General features: G+C 48.0%; 1 protein-coding gene and 6 pseudogenes across 1 annotated transcript in view; 1 reads left to right on the top strand and 6 right to left on the bottom strand.

The window, feature by feature from the left end:
• LOC135541639 (pleckstrin homology domain-containing family A member 6-like) overlaps positions 1-23,930 on the top strand; it is a 243,192-nt gene that overhangs the window by 99,793 nt on the left and 119,469 nt on the right. The window contains 1 exon segment of the mRNA XM_064967954.1: positions 22,635-22,718. The gene's annotated coding sequence lies outside the window, so the exon portion shown is untranslated.
• Positions 1,895-13,950, bottom strand: LOC135541519 (uncharacterized; annotated as a pseudogene).
• On the bottom strand, positions 14,064-15,019 carry LOC135541518 (uncharacterized; annotated as a pseudogene).
• LOC135541517 (uncharacterized) lies at positions 15,030-16,524 on the bottom strand (annotated as a pseudogene).
• On the bottom strand, positions 17,009-18,053 carry LOC135541516 (uncharacterized; annotated as a pseudogene).
• Positions 18,554-21,005, bottom strand: LOC135541515 (uncharacterized; annotated as a pseudogene).
• Positions 21,197-22,127, bottom strand: LOC135541032 (uncharacterized; annotated as a pseudogene).

The following is a 23,930-nucleotide window of genomic DNA, read 5'->3' as shown; positions in this document are numbered from 1 at the left end:
GTCCATTAGCTATTCATTAGACTCTGAAAATCTATCAATTCACACTGAGTAAAGACACAGTATACAAGAAAGCCATTTGATGACACTCAAAATAAAGGATTAATGCTGAAATTAATAATTCAGTAAGGACATGCAAGATTCATAGAATATGAGGGGGAAGGCTTTGTCTCCTCACACACAGTGGAAATATTAGATATTTCTGGGTTCCGTCAACATCTCAGCATCAATATTGAGCATTTGAGAATGGAAAAGAGAAAGGGTATTGAAATAGTTTGTTAATTAATGGTTGTGAGTGATAGAGGTTGACAATAGTATGACTGAAGCACAATAACCTACATATTATTGGCTAAATAAGAATAGAGAGGAGATGAACATTGTGTTTTCAGTGAGAAAGCACATCACACACACTGACTCATATTGTACTGTAGGCCTACTGTACACTGTTCTCTCTCTCTCTCCCTATCTCTCTCTCTCTCTCTCTCTCTCTCATCACCCACTCGCTCTGTGTGTTAGTCTCTGAGGGGTAATATAACTCTTCTTCCTCCTACTGCTGCTGTTATCCCACTGACCTTCTGGCTGGCTGCTGTAATCTCACTGACCTTCTGGCTGGCTGCTGTTAACCCACTGACCTTCTGGCTGGCTGCTGTTAACACACTGACCTTCTGGCTGCCTGCTGTTAACACACTGACCCTCTGGCTGGCTGCTGTTAACCCACTGACCCTCTGGCTGGCTGCTGTTAACACACTGACCTTCTGACTGTCTGCTGTTAACACACTGACCTTCCTACTGGCTACTGTTAACACACTGACCATCCTACTGGCTACTGTTAACACACTGACCTTCTGTATGGCTGCTGTTACTCCACTGACCCTCTGGCTGGCTGCTATTAACACACTGACCTTCTGGCTGGCTGCTGTTAACACACTGACCTTCTGGCTGGCTGCTGTTAACACACTGACCTTCTGGCTGGCTGCTGTTAACACACTGACCTTCTGGCTGGCTGCTGTTAACACACTGACGTTCTGGCTGGCTGCTGTTAACACACTGACCTTCTGGCTGGCTGCTGTTAACACACTGACCTTCTGGCTGGCTGATGTTAAAACACTGATGTGCTGGCTGCTGTTAACACACTGACCCTCTGGCTGGCTGCTGTTAACACACTGACCCTCTGGCTGGCTGCTGTTAACACACTGACCCTCTGGCTGGCTGCTGTTAACCCACTGACCTTCTGACTGGCTACTGTTAACCCACTGACCTTCTGACTGGCTGCTGTTAACACACTGACCTTCTGGCTGGCTGCTGTTACTCCACTGACCCTCTGGCTGGCTGCTGTTAACACACTGACCTTTTGTATGGCTGCTGTTAACACACTGACCTTCTGGCTGGCTGCTGTTAACACACTGACCTTCTGGCTGGCTGCTGTCAACCCACTGACCTTCTGGCTGGCTGCTGGTAAGACACTGCCCTTCTGTATGGCTGCTGTTAACCCACTGACCTTCTGGCTGGCTGCTGTTAACCCACTGACCTTCTGTATGGCTGATGTTAAAACACTGACGTGCTGGCTGCTGTTAACACACTGACCCTCTGGCTGGCTGCTGTTAACACACTAACCTTCTGTATGTCTACTGTTAACACACTGACGTTCTGGCTGGCTGCTGTTAACACACTGACCTTCTGGCTGGCTGCTGTTAACACACTGACGTTCTGGCTGGCTGATGTTAAAACACTGACGTGCTGGCTGCTGTTAACACACTGACCCTCTGGCTGGCTGCTGTTAACCCACTGACCTTCTGTATGGCTACTGTTAACACACTGACGTTCTGGCTGGCTGCTGTTAACACACTGACCTTCTGGCTGGCTGCTGTTAACACACTGACGTTCTGGCTGGCTGATGTTAAAACACTGACGTGCTGGCTGCTGTTAACACACTGACCCTCTGGCTGGCTGCTGTTAACACACTGACCTTCTGACTGGCTACTGTTAACACACTGACCTTCTGGCTGGCTGATGTTAAAACACTGACGTGCTGGCTGCTGTTAACACACTGACCCTCTGGCTGGCTGCTGTTAACACACTGACCTTCTGGCTGGCTGCTGTTAACACACTGACCCTCTGGCTGACTGCTGTTAACACACTGACCCTCTGGCTGGCTGCTGTTAACACACTGACCTTCTGGCTGGCTGCTGTTAACACACTGACCTTCTGGCTGGCTGATGTTAACACACTGACCTTCTGGCTGGCTGCTGTTAACACACTGACACTCTGGCTGGCTGCTGTTAACACACTGACCCTCTGGCTGGCTGCTGTTAACACACTGACGTTCTGGCTGGCTGCTGTTAACACACTGACCCTCTGGCTGGCTGCTGTTAACACACTGACCTTCTGACTGGCTGCTGTTAAAACACTGACGTGCTGGCTGGCTGCTGTTAACACACTGACGTTCTGGCTGGCTGCTGTTAACACACTGACCCTCTGGCTGACTGCTGTTAAAACACTGACCTTCTGACTGGCTGCTGTTAAAACACTGACGTGCTGGCTGGCTGCTGTTAACACACTGACGTTCTGGCTGGCTGCTGTTAACACACTGACCCTCTGGCTGGCTGCTGTTATCACACTGACCTTCTGACTGGCTGCTGTTAACACACTGACCCTCTGGCTGGCTGCTGTTAACACACTGACCCTCTGGCTGGCTGCTGTTAACACACTGACCTTCTGACTGGCTGCTGTTAACACACTGACCCTCTGGCTGGCTGCTGTTAACACACTGACCTTCTGACTGGCTACTGTTAACACACTGACCTTCTGGCTGGCTGATGTTAAAACACCGACGTGCTGGCTGCTGTTAACACACTGACCCTCTGGCTGGTTGCTGTTAACACACTGACGTGCTGGCTGCTGTTAACACACTGACCCTCTGGCTGGCCCTCCCATGATAGAAGAACAACTGACACTTACGTTTAAGGAGCGTTCCTTTAGAGTAAAACCATAGAGAGAGAGATACATCATCCCATATATAACACACACACAATCCCTTCAGCCTCCCAGCCTCACTGCTATACCTAGTCCTGATGGTTGGATGCATGGTGTTGGTAACACTAAGGGTTCTGATTTGATTCCCTATGGGCCATATATGTGTCATAATGATTAGTATAAATGGCTTTGTAAAACCGTATTTTCCAGGTGCAAGGAATACTTTTCATCATTACTTCCACTGTGATTTATATGGAAAAATAAATCACATTAAAAGAAGAGTAGACTATGTACCTCAGCCTGGCTTTCTCAAATAAATATCTTGTTTCATCTACTACATCACATGTACACACACACACACACACACACACACACACACACACACACACACACACACACACACACACACACACACACACACACACACACACACACACACACACACACACACACACACACACACACACACACACACACACACACACACACACACACACACACACACACACACACACACAGAGACATTAAGTCCAACCTCAGGTTATTTAAGCAGACTACTACATCAACAACCTGAGTCACTGAGCTATCTGATGATGTTGACTATCTGACATTGACTCTCTGACGTTGACTATCTCAGGTAACTATCTGAGGTTAATTATCTGAGGTTAATTATCTGAGGTTAATTATCTGAGGTTAATTATCTGAGGTTAATTATCTGAGGTTAATTATCTGAGGTTAATTATCTCAGGTTGACTATCTGAGGTTGACTATCTCAGGTTAACTATCTCAGGTTAACTATCTGAGGTTAACTATCTGAGGTTAACTATCTGAGGTTAACTATCTGAGGTTAACTATCTGATGTTAACTATCTGATGTTAACTATCTTATGTTACCTATCTGAGGTTCGCTATCTGAGGTTCGCTATCTGAGGTTCGCTATCTGAGGTTCGCTATCTGAGGTTCGCTATCTGAGGTTCGCTATCTGAGGTTCGCTATCTGAGGTTCGCTATCTGAGGTTCGCTATCTGAGGTTCGCTATCTGAGGTTCGCTATCTGAGGTTCACTATCTGAGGTTCACTATCTGAGGTTAACTATCTGAGGTTAACTATCTGAGGTTAACTATCTGATGTTACCTATCTGATGTTACCTATCTGAGGTTCGCTATCTGAGGTTAACTATCTGATGTTAGCTATCTGAGGTTCGCTATCTGAGGTTCGCTATCTGAGGTTCGCTATCTGAGATTCGCTATCTGAGGTTCGCTATCTGAGGTTCACTATCTGAGGTTCACTATCTGAGGTTCACTATCTGAGGTTCACTATCTGAGGTTCACTATCTGAGGTTCACTATCTGAGGTTAACTTAGGAATCAGTGTCCCTTCCATGGGATGGTTGAGCTAAGGTAGCCTGATGTGATTAGCATGAGGTTGTAAGTAACAAGACATTTTCCCAGGGCATAGACATATCTTATATTGGCAGAAAGCTTACATTCTTGTTAATCTAACTGCACTGTCCAATTTACAGTAGCTGTTACAGTGAAAGAATATCATGCTATTTGTTGAGGAGAGTGCACAATTTTGAACATAAAAAGTTATTAATTAACAAATTAAGGCCATTTGGGCTGTCTTGATATAAAATTATGAACAGAAATGCAATGGTTCATTGGACCAGTCTAAAACTGTGCACGTACACAGATGCCATCTAGTGACCAAAATCTAAATTGCACATGGGCTGGAATAATATATTATGGCCTTTCTCTTGCATTTCAAAGATGATGGAATAAAAAATACAAAAGAACAGTTGTTTTTTTCTTTGTTTTATCTATTACCAGATCTATTCCGTTATATTTCCCTACATTTCTTTCACATTTCCATAAACTCCAAAATGTTTCCTTTCAAATGGTACCAAGAATATGCATATCCTTGCTTCAGGTCCTGAGCTACAGGCAGTTAGATTTGGGTATGTCATTTTCAGAGGAAATTGAAAAAAAGGGGCTAATCCTTAAGAGTAAAATTATCTGAGGTTCACTATCTGAGGTTCAATATCTGAGGTTCACTGTCTGAGGTTCACTGTCTGAGGTTCACTATCTGAGGTTCACTATCTGAGGTTCACTATCTGAGGTTCACTGTCTGAGGTTCACTATCTGAGGTTCACTATCTGAGGTTCACTATCTGAGGTTCACTGTCTGAGGTTCACTATCTGAGGTTCACTATCTGAGGTTCACTGTCTGAGGTTCACTATCTGAGGTTCACTGTTTGAGGTTCACTGTTTGAGGTTCACTGTCTGAGGTTCACTGTCTGAGGTTCACTATCTGAGGTTCTATATCTGAGGTTCACTATCTGAGGTTAACTATCTCTGGTTAAGTGTGTGTGGAGTAATACGGAGTCTTCCTCATAGAAGAACACCTTCAATATATCACATTACAAATGGCCAAGTGTGTAGTACCCTAGAATATAAACTGTTACAAACGGATGCTGGACATGAAAAATAAAAATGTCTTGCAAAGCTAACGGTGACATTGTGACATTTTAATATGGCCACACCAGCCCGGGCCCTTCATTCTGTGTTTTAATGCTGAGCTTGTGAAATATGGATCTAATTATGATGATATGAGTGACTGAGGATCTACGTCTCTCCTCCCTCGCAATGGGAGGGAGGGAAAGAGAGGGGATGGAAGGGATGGACACTGGGGGAGTAGGGGAGGGAACTGGGAAGGAAGAGGATGAAGAACGGAGGGAGCAGGATAGAGAAGAGAGTGAGAAAGGGAGGGAGGGGTACTGATGTGCTGGCTGTTATACCTGAATGGCATACAACATACATCCTGTGTCTATAATCCACCTTCCACTCCTCCTCCACCCAGGCAGGTCCCTGGGAAATGACTCTCCCTGGGAACTGCCTAAAACATGACTCTCCCTGCCAGACCTCAACAGAAGCTGGGGATCATTCAGACCTTAGTCTGGGGCCCGGCAGCATGGCCACATGGGTCTCCGTTATACTGCCTTCTCATAGGGAGAAAGCAAAAGGGAGGGAGAGGGATGCAGAGAGAGAGAAAATGAGAGGGAGAGTAAGAGAGAGAGAGGGAAACAGCTAAATGATCTGAGCCTTGCAGTTCTGTTGGGCAAGGGAGCATGAGAGAGAGAGGAGGGAGTGAGAAGAGTGACAGTGATAGAGAGCAATTGTGTGTGTGAGAGAGAGGAGAGAGGGTGGTTACAGCATGCATTCTCAAGGAGAGAAAGGAGGACAGCAATTACTATATCTAACACCAATCGGCTTCTTCCTGGCACTGGGTTAGCTAGCCAGCTGCTCCCCCTCTCTCTCTCCATCCCCCTCTCTCTATCCCTCTCTCTATATCCCTCTCACTCTGTCTGTCTCATCTGTTATATGATTGATCCGGTGGAGGATGCTGAAGTTCCGTGCGGACCGGAGGGTTAGGTAGGTAGGGGGACAGCGGAGTGACTGAGGCTGGGGGGGAAGTGGTCTCTTCTGGGGCTGCCTGGCAACGTGGTGGTGGGAGAGGGAACCAGAAGCTGGAGGTCAGAGAGTACTGCAATGCAGTGCTGCTGTAGAGAAAGAAAGCACAAAGATCTGGTTTATGGCTTTTATTGGGCAGTTGTGTGAGGCAGGGACTGATACAGTAGATCTGATATGTGTATAGGAATGTGTGTGTTTGTTTGGGCTATGGCTTGATTTTCATGCTAGCGTAAGTAGCCTATCAGGAATGGCTAAACACTGCTAGCATGTGTTCACCCTATAACGTGACTACCTCAGAGGACAGTTAATGGAACTCGTCCATTGTTTTTCTAGTCATGTTGGAGTCCATTTTTTGGTCATATTAAGGACACTGTGATGTTACCGTATGCTGTTAGCCAATTGTTTGTCCATATGTAGAAACAGGCAGTGATGCGGTCTCTCTCTATATAGGTTTGTAGGTTACACATGAACAGGCATGCTCAGTCTCAGGACGCTCTGAGACCAAGTCACACACGTGCGCGTCAGCAGCAGCTTGTCCTGTCCCCTTGCCCAGGCAGGCTGTAGTAGGTTTGTCAGGGGGTTGTTATGGTTAGCTGCACACAGGCAGAAGTGCTCTGGTGTGTGTTCCTTTGACATCAGGAGGTGCATGCCTTCTGTCTGACTGTGCTCTTGGCTGGCTGCCCTTGTCCTCTCTACCTATCATTGTGTGTGTGTGTGTGTGTGTGTGCGTGTGCGTGTGCATGCGTGTATGCATGCGTGTATGCATGCGTGTGTGGAGTATACCATGATTCTCTGCATGGCAGGGTCTGGGCCAGATGCCACTAACATTCTATCATCCAGTAGCGGGCAGAGCCAGATCCAGAGACAGAGGCAGACAGGCTGTGGGGGTGGAAGTGTTCTGCCCTGCTTTACATAGAGCAGTGTTTTTCAAACCTGGTTCTGGACATCCACAGGGTGTGCAGGCTTTTGTTCCAACCCAGCACCAAAACATCTGATTCAGCTAGTCAATGAATTCTCAAGAGTGAGTGGCTGGATGTGTTACATGTATTGATGGGCTGGAACAAATCCCTGCACCCCCTCTGGTCCCAGGAACAGAGCCTAAGTATAGTGTACGGCAAAAGACTACCATATGGAGCCTGTGCTCGTCAAAGGGTCAAGGCCCTGCTCTAGGCCTAGCTAGGTGCAGTCCTGAGGCTGCACTATGGACTATCCTTACAGACTTCCCATGTTCTAATTCTTTGCCTTGGGCCTACAATATGTTTCCTCTTAGGCTGTAAAACTAGTAGGCTGGCTCCCCTAAGGCCTTGGATGAGCAGAGAGAAGCTTTCAGTTTATGGACCATAGCCTATATGTTTAGGTGAGAAGGGTGTGTTCCTATAAACATCTTTCTGACTCCAGGCCTTTCCTCAGGTCCAGTCTAAGCAGCCCATTCATGTGATCTGGCCCTCATGTCTAACAGCTACGTTCAGCCTTCCTTTCAGACCAGCAGCAGGTGTATTCCGCAGGCAGTTTAGGGGGAAAACTCCTGTATGATTTATAAATCCACTTAAGAGATGAAGGGCTCTATTTTGGTTTGGCATTAAGCCAGCGTAATTGTCAAACGCACACTAGTTTGTAATTTTGACCTGTAAAAGCTGGCACACTTCTATTTTCAAACCGTAGCGCCAGGATTGGTAATTTACCCACCTTTATGAGTTTTGCACCGAAGTTGGAGGGGTGGCAACATCTGAGGTATGTCCTTAAGAACGTGTGCCAAAGTGCTAATTTCAGTATGCGCCGGAGGGGACAGTTAACACCAACCGAAAGCTGGTCTAGGCTATTACACTGTTATAACCAGCTCCTCTTATTATTGTGGATGTGTGTAAAACCCCTCCATGTAGACCATATGCCCAGCATGGAACATGAGGTGAAATCATTTGATTTCAGTTTAGTTTGATTAAAAATCAAGCCATAGTAGGCTACCCTTACCGTACTAAACTGGAACATTCTTAACACCCCAGCCATCCTACAATCTAAGCTTGATGCCCTCAATCTCACACTAATTATCAATAAACCTACCAGGTACCTCCCCAAAGCCTTAAACATGGGCACCCTCATAGATATCATCCAAACCAACTTGCCCTCTAAATACACCTCTGCTGTCTTCAACCAAGATCTCAGCGATCACTGCCCCATTGCCTGCATCCATAATGGGTCAGCGGTCAAACGACCTCCACTCATCACTGTCAAACGCTCCCTGAAACACTTCAGCGAGCAGGCCTTTCTAATCGACCTGGCCGGGGTATCCTGGAAGGATATTGATCTCATCCCGTCAGTCGAGGATGCCTGGTTATTTTTTTTAAATGCCTTCCTAACCATCTTAAATAAGCATGCCCCATTCAACAAATGTAGAACCAGGAACAGATATAGCCCTTGGTTCTCCCCAGACCTGACTGCCCTTAACCAACACAAAAACATCCTATGGCATTCTGCATTAGCATAGAACAGCCCCCGTGATATGCAGCTGTTCAGGGAAGCTAGAAACCATTATACACAGGCAGTTAGAAAAGCCAAGGCTAGCTTTTTCAAGCAGAAATTTGCTTCCTGCAATACTAACTCAAAAAGTTCTGGGACACTGTAAAGTCCATGGAGAATGAGAACACCTCCTCCCAGCTGCCCACTGCACTGACGATAGGAAACAATGTCACAACTGATAAATCCACTATAATTGAGAATTTCAATAAGCATTTTTCTACGGCTGGCCATGCTTTCCACCTGGCTACTCCTACCCCAGTCAACAGCACTGCACCCCTCACAGCAACTCGCCCAAGCCTTCCCCATTTCTCCTTATCCCAAATCCAGTCAGCTGATGTTCTGAAAGAGCTGCAAAATCTGGACCACTACAAATCAGCCGGGCTCGACAAAGATTGGAAAGCAGCTGCGGTCATCCCCCTCTTCAAAGGGGGGACACTCTATACCCAAACTGCTACAGACCTATATCTATTCTACCCTGCCTTTCTAAGGTCTTCGAAAGCCAAGTCAACAAACAGATAACCGACCATTTCGAATCTCACCATACCTTCTCTGCTATGCAATCTGGTTTCAGAGCTGGTCATGGGTGCACCTCAGCCACGCTCAAGGTCCTAAACGATTTCTTAACCGCCATCAATAAGAAACATTACTGTGCAGCCGTATTCATTGATCTGGCCAAGGCTTTCGACTCTGTCAATCACCACATCCTCATCGGCAGACTCGACAGCCTTGATTTCTCAAATGATTGCTTCGCCTGGTTCACCAACTACTTATCTGATAGAGTTCAGTGTGTCAAATCAGAGGGTCTACTGTCTGGTCCTCTGGCAGTCTCTATGGGGGTGCCACAGGGTTCAATTATTTGACCGACTCTCTTCTCTGTATACATCAATGATGTCGCTCTTGCTGCTGGTGAGTCTGTGATCCACCTCTACGCAGACGACACCATTCTGTATACTTCTGGCCCTTCTTTGGACTCTCCTTCTGTGGCCTCCAATTACTCTTAAATGCAAATAAAACTAAATGCATGCTCTTCAACCGATCGCTGCCTGCACCTGCCCGCCTGTCCAACATCACTACTCTGGACGGCTCTGCCATAGAATACGTGGACAACTACAAATAACTAGGTGTCTGGTGTCTGTAAACTCTCCTTCCATACCCACATCAAACTTCTCCAATCCAAAGTTAAATCTAGAATATGCTTCCTATTTCGCAACAAAGCATCCTTCACTCATGCTGCCAAACATACCCTTGTAAAACTGACCATCCGACCAATCCTTGACTTCGACGATGTCATTTACAAAATAGCCTCCAACACCCTACTCAACAAATTGGATGCAGTCTATCACAGTGCAATCCGTTTTGTCACCAAAGCCCCATATACTACCCACCATTGCGACCTGTACGCTCTCGTTGGCTGACCCTTGCTTCATACTCGTCGCCAAACCCACTGGCTCCATGTCATTTACAAGACCCTGCTAGGTAACGTCCCCCCTTATCTCAGCTCGCTGGTCACCATAGCATCACCCACCTGTAGCACACGCTCCAGCAGGTATATCTCTCTGGTCACCCCCAAAACCAATTCTTTCTTTGGCCGCCTCTCCTTCCAGTTCTCTGCTGCCAATGACTGGAACGAACTACAAAAATCTCTGAAAATGGAAACACTTATCTCCCTCACTAGCTTTAAGCACCAACTGTCAGAGCAGCTCACATATTACTGCACCTGTACATAGCCCACCTATAATTTAGCCCAAACAACTACCTCTTTCCCTACTGTATTTTATTTATTTTGCTCCTTTGCACCCCATTATTTTTATTTCTACTTTGCACATTCTTCCACTGCAAATCTACCATTCCAGTGTTTTACTTGCTATATTGTATTTACTTTGCCACCATGGTCTTTTTTTTGCCTTTACCTCCCTTATCTCACCTCATTTGCTCATTTGCTCACATCGTATATAGACTTGTTTATACTGTATTATTGACTGTATGTTTGTTTTACTCCATGTGTAACTCTGTGTTGTTGTATGTGTCGAACTGCTTTGCTTTATCTTGGCCAGGTCGCAATTGTAAATGAGAACTTGTTCTCAACTTGCCTACCTGGTTAAATAAAGGTGGAAAAATAAAAATACTGGAGCGGAAGCTGGTTCAACAGCAATGCACCTATACTCGTTGAAGCCAGTTACAACAATGTTGACTGTTTACACTTCAAACACATTAAGCAATGTTGAGCAATGTGGATGTTTTTTTACTGTTGCTATTCCTCGTTGCTGTAGCCTTTACTATTTAATGAAGTGTAATAATAATCCACAATGGACCAGGAGCAGAATACTCCGTGCCCCGAGCCAAATTAGAGATGATAACAATGCCAAGACCGTCTGTCAATAACCTACACAACTTGAGGCAAAGGAATGCAGTATTAAAGGGCCATTCTACCACTTTTGAACCCCATTGACATGCTCATTGACATGCTCTGACATGCCTGTGTCTACATATGTGAAAACCGCACATGTCTATGTTTTGTCAAATCTACCTGATGACATCATCAAAAGTGACAGTTCCTTTTTCTTCTTTCAACCCTACTCTGTGATGTCACAAACAAGCATTTTTCACAGATAATTGAAATGCTCTGTTTTCACATATTTAGACACTGGTTTGGTGCTGGAGATCATTAATATGAGGTTGAAAAGTGGCAGAATTGCCCTTTAAGCCACGGAATGCCGTGACTCGCCAGTGAGTGGCCAAGGCCAGCCCTTTCCTGCCACCGCCAGCTATTGGGCTTGTAATTCTGGGTGTAAAAATAATACAAAATATTCCTGTCACCCCCTGACCTATGCACGACCAGCAGAGCTTAGATGTACCATTGCATTAGGTTTGTTAAAATAGAGCCACAAAAGTGATCCACTGGTATCTTTCACATACAAAAGTGCTGTTCGTTTAGCATAGGGGTCAATCTATGTGTACTGTATTTTTTTTAAATGTTTTATTTATTCGTTATTTTACCAGGTAAGTTGACTGAGAACACGTTTTCATTTGCAGCAACGACCTGGGGAATAGTTACAGGGGAGGGGAGGAGGATGAATGAGCCAATTGTAAACTGGGGATTATTAGGTATGTGTGTGATGGACTGGTGTAATAATGGTTTGATACCATTCCAGTCCAGTCATTACGATAAACCTGTTCTTCAGTATATCTACACCACACCACACTAGACCACACCACACTAGACCACACCACACTAGACCACACCACACTAGACCACACCACACTAGACCACACCACACTAGACCACACCACACTAGACCACACCACACTAGATCACACCACAATAGACCACACCACACTAGACCACACCACACTAGACCACACCACACTAGACCACACCACACTAGACCACACCACACTAGATCACACCACAATAGACCACACCACACTAGACCACACCACACTAGACCACACCAAACTAGACCACACCACACTAGACCACACCACACTAGACCACACCACACTAGATCACACCACACTAGACCACACCACACTAGACCACACCACACAAGACCACACCACACTAGACCACACTAGACCAGACCGCACTAGACCACACCGCACTACACCACACTAGACCACACCACACTAGACCACACCACACTAGACCACACTAGCCTACACCACACTAGACCACACTACACTAGACCACACCACACTAGACCACACCACACTAGACCACACCACACTAGACCACACCACACTAGACCACACCACACTAGACCACACTAGATCACACCACACTAGACCACGCCACACTAGACCACGCCACACTAGACCACACCACACTAGACCACACCACACTAGACCACACCACACTAGACCACACCACACTAGACCACACCACACTAGACCACACCACACTAGACCACACTAGACCACACCACACTAGACCACACCAGACCACACCACACTAGACCACACCACACTAGACCACGGCACACTAAACCACACCACACTAGACCACACCACACTAGACCACACCACACTAGACCACACCACACTAGACCACACCACACTAGACCACACTCGACCACACCACACTAGGCCACACTAGATCACACCACACTAGGCCACACTAGACCACACCACACTAGACCACACAACACTAGACCACACCACACTAGACCACACCACACTAGACCACACTAGCCTACACCACACTAGACCACACCACACTACACCACACTAGACCACACCACACTAGACCACACTAGCCTACACCACACTAGACCACACTACACTAGACCACACCACACTAGACCACACCACACTAGACCACACAAGACCACACCACACTAGACCACACTAGACCACACCCAACTACACTAGACCACACCACACTAGACCACACTAGACCACACCACACCACACTAGACCACACCACACTAGACCACACTAGACCACACCACACCACACCAGACCACACCACATTAGACCACACCACATTAGACCAGACCACACAAGACCACACCACACTAGACCAGACCACACTAGACCACACCACACTAGACCACACCATACCAGACCACACTAGACCACACCACACTAGACCACACCAGACCACACCACACTAGACCACACCACACTAGACCACACCACACTAGACCACACTAGACCACACCACACCACACTAGACCACACCACACTAGACCACACTAGACCACACCACACCACACTAGACCACACCACACTAGACCACACTAGACCAGACCACACTAGACCACACCACACTACACCACACTAGACCACACCACACTAGACCACACTAGCCTACACCACACTAGACCACACTACACTAGACCACACCACACTAGACCACACCACACTAGACCACACCACACTAGACCACACCACACTAGACCACACCACACTAGACCACACCACACTAGACCACACTAGATCACACCACACTAGACCACACCACACTAGACCACGCCACACTAGACCACACCACACTAGACCACACTAGACCACACCACACTAGACCACACCACACTAGACCACACTAGACCACACCACACTAGACCACACTAGACACCACACTAGACCACACCACACTAGACCACGCCACACTAAACCACCACACTAGACCACACCACACTAAGACCACACCACACTAGACCACACTAGACCACACCACACTAGACCACACTAGACCACACCACACTAGGCCACACTAGACCACAGGCCACACTAGACCACACCACACTAGACCACACAACACTAGACCACCACTAGACCACACACACTAGACCACACCACACTAGACCACAATAGCCTACACCACACTAGACCACACCACATTACACCACACTAGACCACACCACACTAGACCACACTAGCCTACACCACACTAGACCACACTACACTAGACCACACCACACTAGACCACACCACACTAGACCACACTACACTAGACCACACTAGATCACACCACACTAGACCACACTAGACCACACTACACTAGACCACACTAGACCACACTACACTAGACCACACTAGACCACACTAGACCACACCACACAACACTCGACCACACAACACTAGACCACACCACACTACACCACACTAGACCACACCACACTAGACCACACTAGCCTACACCACACTAGACCACACTACACTAGACCACACCACACTAGACCACACCACACTAGACCACACAAGACCACACCACACTAGACCACACTAGACCACACTAGACCACACCACACTACACTAGACCACACCACACTAGACCACACCACACCACACTAGACCACACCACACCACACTAGACCACACCACACCAGACCACACCACATTAGACCAGACCACACTAGACCACACCACACTAGACCACACTAGACCACACCACACTAGACCACACTAGACCACACCACACTAGACCACACCACACTAGACCACACTAGACCACACTACACTAGACCACACTAGACCACACTAGACCACACCACACAACACTCGACCACACAACACTAGACCACACCACACTACACCACACTAGACCACACCACACTAGACCACACTAGCCTACACCACACTAGACCACACTACACTAGACCACACCACACTAGACCACACCACACTAGACCACACAAGACCACACCACACTAGACCACACTAGACCACACTAGACCACACCACACTACACTAGACCACACCACACTAGACCACACCACACCACACTAGACCACACCGCACTACACCACACTAGACCACACCACACTAGACCACACCACACTAGACCACACTAGCCTACACCACACTAGACCACACTACACTAGACCACACCACACTAGACCACACCACACTAGACCACACCACACTAGACCACACCACACTAGACCACACCACACTAGACCACACTAGATCACACCACACTAGACCACGCCACACTAGACCACGCCACACTAGACCACACCACACTAGACCACACCACACTAGACCACACCACACTAGACCACACCACACTAGACCACACCACACTAGACCACACCACACTAGACCACACCACACTAGACCACACTAGACCACACCAGACTAGACCACACCAGACCACACCACACTAGACCACACCACACTAGACCACGGCACACTAAACCACACCACACTAGACCACACCACACTAGACCACACCACACTAGACCACACCACACTAGACCACACCACACTAGACCACACTCGACCACACCACACTAGGCCACACTAGATCACACCACACTAGGCCACACTAGATCACACCACACTAGGCCACACTAGACCACACCACACTAGACCACACAACACTAGACCACACCACACTAGACCACACCACACTAGACCACACTAGCCTACACCACACTAGACCACACCACACTACACCACACTAGACCACACCACACTAGACCACACTAGCCTACACCACACTAGACCACACTACACTAGACCACACCACACTAGACCACACCACACTAGACCACACAAGACCACACCACACTAGACCACACTAGACCACACCACACTACACTAGACCACACCACACTAGACCACACTAGACCACACCACACCACACTAGACCACACCACACTAGACCACACTAGACCACACCACACCACACCAGACCACACCACATTAGACCACACCACATTAGACCAGACCACACAAGACCACACCACACTAGACCAGACCACACTAGACCACACCACACTAGACCACACCATACCACACCACACTAGACCACACCACACTAGACCACACCAGACCACACCACACTAGACCACACCACACTAGACCACACCACACTAGACCACACCAGACCACACCACACCACACTAGACCACACCACACTAGACCACACTAGACCACACCACACCACACTAGACCACACCACACTAGACCACACTAGACCAGACCACACTAGACCACACCACACTACACCACACTAGACCACACCACACTAGACCACACTAGCCTACACCACACTAGACCACACTACACTAGACCACACCACACTAGACCACACCACACTAGACCACACCACACTAGACCACACCACACTAGACCACACCACACTAGACCACACCACACTAGACCACACTAGATCACACCACACTAGACCACACCACACTAGACCACGCCACACCACACTAGACCACACCACACCAGACCACACCACATTAGACCAGACCACACTAGACCACACCACACTAGACCACACTAGACCACACCACACTAGACCACACTAGACCACACCACACTAGACCACACCACACTAGACCACACTAGACCACACTACACTAGACCACACTAGACCACACTAGACCACACCACACAACACTCGACCACACCACACAACACTAGACCACACCACACTACACCACACTAGACCACACCACACTAGACCACACTAGCCTACACCACACTAGACCACACTACACTAGACCACACCACACTAGACCACACCACACTAGACCACACAAGACCACACCACACTAGACCACACTAGACCACACTAGACCACACCACACTACACTAGACCACACCACACTAGACCACACCACACCACACTAGACCACACCGCACTACACCACACTAGACCACACCACACTAGACCACACCACACTAGACCACACTAGCCTACACCACACTAGACCACACTACACTAGACCACACCACACTAGACCACACCACACTAGACCACACCACACTAGACCACACCACACTAGACCACACCACACTAGACCACACTAGATCACACCACACTAGACCACGCCACACTAGACCACGCCACACTAGACCACACCACACTAGACCACACCACACTAGACCACACCACACTAGACCACACCACACTAGACCACACCACACTAGACCACACCACACTAGACCACACCACACTAGACCACACTAGACCACACCAGACTAGACCACACCAGACCACACCACACTAGACCACACCACACTAGACCACGGCACACTAAACCACACCACACTAGACCACACCACACTAGACCACACCACACTAGACCACACCACACTAGACCACACCACACTAGACCACACTCGACCACACCACACTAGGCCACACTAGATCACACCACACTAGGCCACACTAGATCACACCACACTAGGCCACACTAGACCACACCACACTAGACCACACAACACTAGACCACACCACACTAGACCACACCACACTAGACCACACTAGCCTACACCACACTAGACCACACCACACTACACCACACTAGACCACACCACACTAGACCACACTAGCCTACACCACACTAGACCACACTACACTAGACCACACCACACTAGACCACACCACACTAGACCACACAAGACCACACCACACTAGACCACACTAGACCACACCACACTACACTAGACCACACCACACTAGACCACACTAGACCACACCACACCACACTAGACCACACCACACTAGACCACACTAGACCACACCACACCACACCAGACCACACCACATTAGACCACACCACATTAGACCAGACCACACAAGACCACACCACACTAGACCAGACCACACTAGACCACACCACACTAGACCACACCATACCAGACCACACTAGACCACACCACACTAGACCACACCAGACCACACCACACTAGACCACACCACACTAGACCACACCACACTAGACCACACTAGACCACACCACACCACACTAGACCACACCACACTAGACCACACTAGACCACACCACACCACACTAGACCACACCACACTAGACCACACTAGACCAGACCACACTAGACCACACCACACTACACCACACTAGACCACACCACACTAGACCACACTAGACTACACCACACTAGACCACACTACACTAGACCACACCACACTAGACCACACCACACTAGACCCACCACACTAGACCACACCACACTAGACCACACCACACTAGACCACACCACACTAGACCACACTAGATCACACCACACTAGACCACACCACACTAGACCACGCCACACTAGACCACACCACACTAGACCACACTAGACCACACCACACTAGACCACACCACACTAGACCACACTAGACCACACCACACTAGACCACACTAGACCACACCACACTAGACCACACCACACTAGACCACGCCACACTAAACCACACCACACTAGACCACACCACACTAGACCACACCACACTAGACCACACTAGACCACACCACACTAGGCCACACTAGACCACACCACACTAGGCCACACTAGACCACACCACACTAGACCACACAACACTAGACCACACCACACTAGACCACACTAGACCACACCACACTAGACCACACCACACTAGACCACAATAGCCTACACCACACTAGACCACACCACATTACACCACACTAGACCACACCACACTAGACCACACTAGCCTACACCACACTAGACCACACTACACTAGACCACACCACACTAGACCACACCACACTAGACCACACTACACTAGACCACACTAGATCACACCACACTAGACCACACTAGACCACACTACACTAGACCACACTAGACCACACTACACTAGACCACACTAGACCACACTAGACCACACCACACAACACTCGACCACACAACACTAGACCACACCACACTACACCACACTAGACCACACCACACTAGACCACACTAGCCTACCACACTAGACCACACTACACTAGACCACACCACACTAGACCACACCACACTAGACCACACAAGACCACACCACACTAGACCACACTAGACCACACTAGACCACACACACTACACTAGACCACACCACACTAGACCACACCACACCACACTAGACCACACCACACCACACTAGACCACACCACACCAGACCACACCACATTAGACCAGACCACACTAGACCACACCACACTAGACCACACTAGACCACACCACACTAGACCACACTAGACCACACCACACTAGACCACACCACACTAGACCACACTAGACCACACCACACCACACTAGACCACACCAAACTAGACCACACTAGACCACACCACACTAGACCACACCACACTAGACCACACCACACCACACTAGACCACACCACACCAGACCGCACCACATTAGACCAGACCACACAAGACCACACCACACTAGACCAGACCACACTAGACCACACCACACTAGACCACACCATACCAGACCACAATAGACCACACCACACTAGACCACAATAGACCACACCATACTAGACCACACTAGACCACACCACACTAGACCACACCAGACCACACTAGACCACACCCCCTCGACCACACTATGCCACACTAGACCACACCACACTAGACCACACCACACTAGACCACACCACATTAGACCACACCACACTAGACCACACCACACTAGACCACACCACAGTATACCACACCACACTAGACCACACCACAGTAGACCACACCACACGAGACCACACCACACTAGGCCACACTAGACCACACCACACAAGACCACACCACACTAGACCACACTATTTAACCAGTTAGGCTAGTTGAGAACAAGTTCTCATTTACAACTGCGACCTGGCCAAGATAAAGCATAGCAATTCAACACATACAACAACACAGACTTACACATGGAATAAACAAAACATAGTCAATAATACAGTGGAACAAAAGAAAACAAAAAGTCTATATACAGTGAGTGCAAATGAGGTAAGATAAGGGAGTTAAGGCAATAAATAGGCCATGGTGGCGAAGTAATTACAATATAGCAATTAAACACTCGAATGATAGATGTGCAGAAGATGAATGTGCAAGTAGAGATACTGGGGTGCAAAGGAGCAAGATAAATAAATAAATAAATACTGTATGGGGATGAGGTAGGTAGATAGATGGGCTGTTTACAGATGGGCTATGTATAGGTGCAGTGATCTGTGAGCTGCTCTGACAGCTGGTGCTTAAAGCTAGTGAGGGAGATATGAGTCTCCAGCTTCAGAGATTTTTGCAGTTCGTTCCAGTCATTGGCAGCAGAGAACTGGAAGGAAAGACGACCAAAGGAGGAATTGGCTTTGGGGGTGACATGCTGGAGCCCGTGCTACTAGTGGGTGCTGCTATGGTGACCAGTGAGCTGAGATAAGGCGGGGCTTTAGCAAGCAGAGACTTGTAGACCTGTAGACCATACTAGACCACACTAGACCACACCACACTAGGCCACACTAGACCACACCACACAAGACCACACCACACTAGACCACACTAGACCACACCACACAAGACCACACCACACTAGACCACACTAGACCACACCACACTAGACCACACAAGACCACACCACACTAGACCACACTAGACCACACCACACTAGACCACACTAGACCACACCACACAAGACCACACCACACTAGACAACACCACACTAGACCACACCACACTAGACCACAGACACACACCACACTAGACCACACCACACTAGACCACACCACACTAGACCACTAGACCACACTAGACACACCACACTAGACCACACCACACAAGACCACACCACACTAGACCACACCACACTAGACCACACTAGACCACACCACACTAGACCACACCACACTAGACCACACTAGACCACACCACACTAGACCACACTAGACCACACCACACTAGACCACACTAGACCACACCACACTAGACCACACTAGACCACACCACACTAGACCACACTAGACCACACCACACTAGACCACACTAGACCACACCACACTAGACCACCACACTAGACCACACCACACACACCACACTAGACCACACCACACCAGACCACACTAGACCACACCACACCTAGACCACACCACACTAGACCACACTAGACCACACCACACTAGACCACACCACACCACCACCACACTAGACCACACCACACTAGACACACAGACCACACACCAGACCACACTAGACCACACCACACTAGACAACACTAGACCACACCACACTAGACCACACTAGACCACCACACCAGACACCACCACACTAGACCACACCACACTAGACCACACCACACCAGACCACACCAGACCACACTAGACCACACCACACTAGACCACACCACACTAGACCACACTAGACCACACCACACTAGACCACACTAGACCACACCACACTAGACCACACTAGACCACACCACACTACACCACACTAGACCACACCACACTAGACAACACTAGACCACACCACACTAGACCACACCACACTAGACCACACTAGACCACACCACACTAGACCACACTAGACCACACCACACCAGACCACACTAGACCACACCACACCTAGACCACACCACACTAGACAACACTAGACCACACCACACTAGACCACACCACACTAGACCACACCACACTAGACCACACCACACCTAGACCACACCACACTAGACCACACTAGACCACACCACACTAGACCACACCACACCACACCACACTAGACCACACCACACCTAGACCACACCACACTAGACAACACTAGACCACACCACACTAGACCACACCACACTAGACCACACCACACTAGACCACACCACACTAGACCACACCACACTAGACCACACTAGACCACACCACACTAGACCACACCACACCAGACCACACTAGACCACACCACACTAGACCACACTAGACCACACCACACTAGACCACACCACACCAGACCACACTAGACCACACCACACCTAGACCACACCACACTAGACCACACTAGACCACACCACACCAGGCCACACTAGACCACACCACACTAGACCACACTATATAGACTATCCTACTGAGTTCGATGGAAAGAGGAGTGAGAACTCATATTGCTGTGCACAATTGGCACAGCGTCGTCCGGGTTAGGGTTTGGCCGGGGTGGGCTGTCATTGTAAATAAGAATTTGTTCTTAACTGACTTAACTGACTTGCCTAGTTAAATAAAGGTTAAATAAAAAAATCACTATCATGCTGACCACTCGCCACACTCTGCTGCTGTTGTATAATGAAACATTTCAGGTGGCTGAGGTGCTGTGTGGCTGCTGGGTTGCCGCGACGTCAGTAATCAACATGATTGATAAGTTATCGATCAGCTGCTCTCACCATGTCTGACAGCTTGACAGCATGGGTCCACCAATATCCACCTCTCTTTCTTTTTCTCTTTCACTTCCTCTCCTCGTCTCCAGCCAAAATGATCTGAGTGGACCAGCTGGACAGCCAGTGAGCCAGATCCAGCTGGAGGACATTGGAACCATTCACACATATATAACGTGAGTACAACATTAATCTGACTTTGATACAACCTTACCGTAACCTAACCTGGAACAGTAAAGACACACATAACGTAAGTGCAAGATTAATCTAACTTTGATACAACCTAACCTCGACCAATAAACACATACCTGACATGAGTACAACCCAGTTATAACCATAATAGTATAATCTTAAACCAACATAACCCAAACAGACTGAATCACAAATAGCTGACGTGACTACAATCCAACCTCAACCTTAATACAACCTAATCGTGACCATATAACAACACAACCTTAAAACCTACACATACTGTGTACAGTTACTACATTGAGTAAAACTTTAACCTAATTTAAATCTCTACACCAGGGTTCCCAACAGGCGACCCAGGGGGCAAATTTGGCCGATGTGTGATTTTATTTGGCCCCCCCAAGTTTTCTGAGCAAAAATAAATACATATTTTATTTTTATTTTTGGGTGACTGTAAAAACACCAGCAAATTATCTCCAAGTGATTTTAATTTGGAGATAACTCCCACACATTATAGAGAGATTTGTGTTATCGTATACAAATGTAGGCAAGGTTTGAAATGATTATGTTTTAGTCAAATAATATATTTATTTGAGCTTCAATTTGCAGTCTACAAATGATTTGTAATTACGTTCTGGCCCCCTGACCATCTGCTCAAGAAAAGAATTGTCCTGTGGCTGAATCTAGTTGATGATCCCTGCTGTAGAGACTTACCTGCAGAGAGTATACATCAAACTTGAACCCTAATGCCCACGTAACCTTTACTTGTGGTCTGCATCACCAGCAATGCAGAAATGTTGCAGAAAACCTGTGAAAAATCTCTGCAGTTCCCTTCGAAGTGTTGCTGTATTGAGATAATAAATGAAACATCCCATTCACTCAGCTTTGCAGCCAACCTAACACTAACTCCTGACACCAGGAACAAAAAAAAGTTGAGACAAACATGATGGTGTCACGCACACAGACAAATGGGCTGTGATATGTGACATGGAGAGACAGTTTGTGTGAGAGGGGACAGAGATGGAATAGAGTAGCAGGTTTCACAGAGTCACTTTGTTCATCCCTGTCACTATGGGGGGAATGCACTGTGCTAACGTTACAGGAAAGCATTTGAGCTGATGGGAATCAGCAATCTGATAATTATGCAGAGTCTTGGGGTCCGCTAACTCACAAAGTGTGTTCATTAGAGGGTTACCTAG

The sequence above is a fragment of the Oncorhynchus masou genome, chromosome 6, assembly GCF_036934945.1.
Source record: "Oncorhynchus masou masou isolate Uvic2021 chromosome 6, UVic_Omas_1.1, whole genome shotgun sequence".
Classification (NCBI taxonomy): Eukaryota; Metazoa; Chordata; class Actinopteri; order Salmoniformes; family Salmonidae; genus Oncorhynchus; species Oncorhynchus masou.
This window is presented reverse-complemented; position numbering and strand designations above follow the sequence as displayed.